This window comes from Mus caroli, unplaced genomic scaffold, assembly GCF_978045245.1.
Source record: "Mus caroli unplaced genomic scaffold, Mus_caroli_1 scaffold_8, whole genome shotgun sequence".
Lineage (NCBI taxonomy): Eukaryota > Metazoa > Chordata > Mammalia > Rodentia > Muridae > Mus > Mus caroli.
This window is the reverse complement of record NW_028227263.1, coordinates 76,168,676-76,173,597: the sequence shown is the minus strand read 5'-3', so window position 1 is coordinate 76,173,597 and position 4,922 is coordinate 76,168,676. Positions and strand designations below refer to the sequence as shown.

General features: G+C 39.6%; 1 long non-coding RNA gene across 1 annotated transcript; it reads left to right on the top strand.

Annotated features, from left to right (window-relative positions):
• The first annotated feature begins 978 nt into the window (after positions 1-978).
• Positions 979-4,226, top strand: LOC147002960 (uncharacterized). The gene is made up of 3 exons (XR_015047733.1): positions 979-1,028; positions 3,859-3,941; positions 4,163-4,226. It is a non-coding gene; the product is annotated as an uncharacterized LOC147002960 (long non-coding RNA).
• The last annotated feature ends 696 nt before the right edge of the window (positions 4,227-4,922 follow it).

Here is a 4,922-nt window from a genome sequence, read left to right as displayed (position 1 = left end):
ACCATGTTTTCAGTTAACCTTATAATAGACAGAAGCTGGAAAGAACCCAGGTGTCCCTCAACAGAGGAATCGATACAGAAAATGTGGTACATTTAAACAATGGAGTACTATGCAGCTATTAAAAACAATGAATTTATGAAATTCTTAGACAAATGGATGGATCTGGAGGATATCATCCTAAGTGAGGTAACCCAATCACAAAAGAACACACATGATATACACTCACTGATAAGTGGATATTAGCCCAGATGCTCAGAATACCCAAGATACAATTTTCAAACTCAAGAAGAAGGAAAATAAAATATATTTTAATTACTACAATTAAAGCCCCCCTTTCTTGTCAAGTTTATTACATTTTTTTTTCTCACAAAAAACCTTGTGAGGTACATCTCTCTGTTACCAGAACATAGGTTTTAAGTTTCCTTTACTTTTAGCTCTCTGTGTGCAGGTGTCTGTAGGAGTCATAAGAAGGTGTCAGATTTCCTGAATCTAGAGTTATTGTTGGTTGTAGGACACCTGATGTGGGAGCTGGGAACTGAATGCTGATACTCTGCAAAAGGATCAGGTGCTCTTGACCACTGGGCCATGTCTTTGAGCAAATAGAAGTGTTAACAAAGCAATATAGAAGAATGAGAGGCTAACCACAATGTCTCAGATTGATGGGTCTGAGTAGGTATCCTGCTGCCCTGCATCCAAAAGCTTTCCCCACTTTGATTCACTGGTTTCTTATGTTATTTATCCCAGCTCCAATGTTTGGGCTCACATCAGCATCCACTGGGGTCATAGTGCATGCTGTGTTGATCCTCTACCAGCCATTATAGCCTCGCTGTCAACTGTTCTTCTTCAACGTTAGTTACCTTTTTTCCTTGCCCTATTTCTTTGCCCTTCACAGTACCTGCAAATGTGTTCAATTCCGAAGCCTAAGTGAATAGTTCTAGATCTTCGATGTGTCATGACGTATCTTGCTGGGGCACAGATAAAGAAAGCAGTTCACCTTTAGAAGCTTGTTTTCCAGGATTGAGAAGCAGGTGGGCTGTTGTTTTGTTTCTTAGCTCTAAATCCCTGAGAATATTTGCTAGTTTAAGAAAAAAAATCTTTTCTGGGACTTGAGAGATGACTCAGTGTTCAAGACCACTTGTTGCTCCCACAGAAGACCCAGGTTCAGTTCTCAGCACCTACGAGATGGCTCATTGCTACCTCTAACTCCAAGATCCAATGCCCTCTTTCTGTCTGCACAAGCACCAGCCATCTATGGTGCTTGCATCTCTGTGGTATCTATGTGGTATACATACATACATGCAAGTAAACACTCATATACATAAAATAAAAATAAGTAATTTTTAAAATAAAGAATGCCTTTAATAAATAAAACAACAACGACAAATTCTTCCCATATCGAGGTTATCTCTGTGATCATAAGGAGCTGTGCAGTCAGACTTAGGAAGTTAGGGTTAGATTGTGAAGTCATAGGTGTGCGACAGAATGGTAGAGATGATGTTCAAACTCACTCTGTTAAACTAAGTGGTAAGATTGGTGAATGAGCATTGATTAGATATAGCAGTGACCACAAATCTGGAGAGCTCAGAGGATGGAAATAGCCATCCACTATAGAGTTTAGTTTGCCTCAGATGACATCAGTATTTTGATATCATATGAGGTCATCCAATCTTTTCAAGGAAGAGAACATCTTTACCTTCCCTTGCGTACACTTGGAAAGAAGGGGTCACGGAGTGTCATGGTTTGAATATGCTTGGTCTAGGGAATGACACTATTTTGAGGTGTGGACTTGTTGGAGTAGGTGGGTCTCTGTGGGCTTGGGCTTTAAGACCCTCATCTTAGCTGCCTGGAAGTCAGTATTCTGATAGCAGCCTTCAGATGAAGACGTAGAACTCTCAGCTGCTCCTGCACCAATGCCTGCCTGGATGCTGCCATGTTCCTGCCTTGGTGATAATGGACTGAACCTCTGAACCTGTAAGCCAGCCCCAATTAAGTGTTGCCCTTATAAGAGTTGCCTTGGTCATGGTGTCTGCTGACAGCAGTAAAATCCTATCTAAGACATGGATCATCCTCTGTCATGTCTGCTGCTTTCTGCCTCACTGTTGCAGAACACCTGATAGAAAGATGTGTGTGTGTGAGGGGGAAGATATTTTCTAATTTGTTTTCAAAGTTGTTTTCAGTTTCAGTTTCTGGCCAGAAGCTTGTTGGTATCATTGGCAGTAGGGGTTGGGGTGACTTGCCGTGACTCACTTTGTTCACATCTTGGTGAAGCAAGAAGCGGAGATGGAAGCAGGAGCAAAGCCACACTAATGGCCAGCTAGGCTGTAGCTCTCCAAGGCTCTATACCCTCCAAAACCAGCAGTAACCAGCTGGGGACTGAGTGGAAATACACGTAAACTTATATGGGTATTTCAGATTCAAATCAGAGCATCTACTAACGGAATATGCTTTTTTTGGCTGTCTGCATCTGTTGATACATTGTACAACTGTTTTTGTCCATGAAGATGGACTTATTGTTTCTAGGCTGAATCTACTCAAATGATGCTTTCCAGTTTTGGATAGAACATTTGGCTCTCAATTTCCAAAATTGATGCTGAATACATTAACAATCTTGGCTCCTCTCTTATAGAGCCCTCTTACTTATTCTTTATATGCTCATATAAATGCCTTGTTTTATGAACAATAGGAATCAAGAGGTCAAACAGATCTTTTTGAGGTCAGCAAATATTTGTGGAAAAAGCAAAGGGGTAGAGACCCTAAGAGTTCGATTGGTTTAAATCAAGATACATTTTTAGCAGGGCAGTGTGATTAAAGAAGAGTGTTACGTTGATCTGCCTTCTGATTGCCCAAAGCTGCAAATAGGTTGTGTTTTCTATTGCAGAGTTAGCTACCAGACTTTGATGTTGCATAAGCCCAATCAATGAGGGTTATCATACCCACAGTTCAGAATGTATGTGTGTATTCTTGGAAACAATATAGAAAAATGAAGGACAGCCCAGAGGATAATAGTAGTATCCTGGGCTATGAGAAAATGTCCAAAGCAACTTGGTATGGACACTAGCAAAATGGCCTGTGCCTTCCCAGGTTTGGTTAGATATTGAGACATGCTATTAACATCATTTCATGGGTAAGAGGAAGCCACATGTAAATCGTGTGTATATTGTCTATTTGCTAATCCATCACTCAGGGTAGTCACTCATAACTTGTGTTATATCAGTCTTATGGTGCCCTTAAGAGGCAGTCTGTACTGTCTCCATTTTTCAAAAGAATTGAACTTCAAAAACGATAATTCTACCTACAAGGATTCATGGAGATTGACTTTGGACTCAGAGATATTTTCAATGAATCCCATATTTTTCCCATTAACCTTTCAGCATCTTCATGTAGATATTATGGTTTCCTGTGTGTCTTTGAATCTACATATATTCCTTATGTTTTTTCTTTAGCTCTTTTCATTCTGTTTGTTTTATCCTATTAAGATGTGTTTGTGTTATTTTAGTTTATCTTATTTTATTTAATGATTATCCCTTACTGCCTGTTTGTTTGCTAAGGAAAGGGTGTGGATCCAGACAGGAGAGGAGGTGGGGAAGAGCTGGAAGGATTAGGAGAAGGGAAAAACTACAATCAGAATATATTGTTTGGAAAAAATAAGTTTTAAATAAAAGAAACAAGATTTTTTTTGTCTGTTGAAAGCAGACAAAAGAAAGTACAATTTTTTTTCTACAAATAAAAGTAGCAAAATAAAGCAGAAATATAATCTCTACCTTAAAAAACAAAACAAAACAACACTAAGAACAAAAAAAAAACCCCACCAACTTTTCAACACCTTTTTACCTAATCTTTCAAATCCCTTGTCCATAGAACTCCATGTGAAGAAGATACCAGGCACTAGACATGGGACATGTCCAAAGGTCACAGGATTCCATTATTTTACCCTTTGCTAGGTGAGTTTGCTAGAAAGCAGTAAGTTATTCTGGGTCCCCTGTTTCAGTATATTGCTTTTCTGCAATATCCCCTGATTTCTAGCATTGCCGTTATGTCTTGCAAAGACACCCTTGGCAAACATGCTCACGTCTCCCGTACTTAAGTCTAAACTGAAATGTTTGAACTTTTTGGGTTGAAATCTTTTCTCTGACATTTGCTTCTATCTTCAATTCTTCCACAGTAGTTTCTGCATAGATCAAAGGTTGATGAAGACACTGCTGCTGACTTTAAGCTGGAGATTAATTCTTCCATACTTCAATTAAATTCCAACATTCAGTTCATCTCCATTGTTTCAATGGAAATATCAGCTTCGAGGGTACTTTTTTGCATTTGACTGATCCCTCAGATTAATATGAAAGGAGACATGAGGAAGCTGGACAGGTGGAGCTCCACACACTGATGGAAGGAGTCTTGAATGAGGATAGTACATTCAGAAAGTCCTCAGATACAACATCCCGTGAGAATCAAATCTAACCCCTGGAACAGGTGGAAGATGTGACCAGACCTTCCCAAATGACTGCCATGGATTTGGACACTGGATTTCCTACCTGGAACCAGGTTCCTTCGCCTTTCTTTCATCCATAACAATCACAGGTGGCATAAAAATCAAATTAGACACAAGTCTGCTTCCTTCTCGAACATTCTACAGGTTTGTAAAACACTGAAGTTTTAGACAAACATTTTTACCCTGAGGTTTCCTTTCTTTATGCATTAATTGTAGTTTTAGAAACAGAAGTGTTGAAAGGCAGATACAACTGCAAAGGATAATACAATTTTGGAAATAACAAGAAGGGGCTAAATAGAGATGAACTAGAAGACAGGGATGTCACCCATGGTACAGTGGGAATGAGTGGTGTGGGGGGCACTTGCTCATGTGAGTGCCTGGTCAAAGGTTAGTGGCAGAAAAAGGTCTCCAGTCAGATTTTCAGGACCTGGTCTCA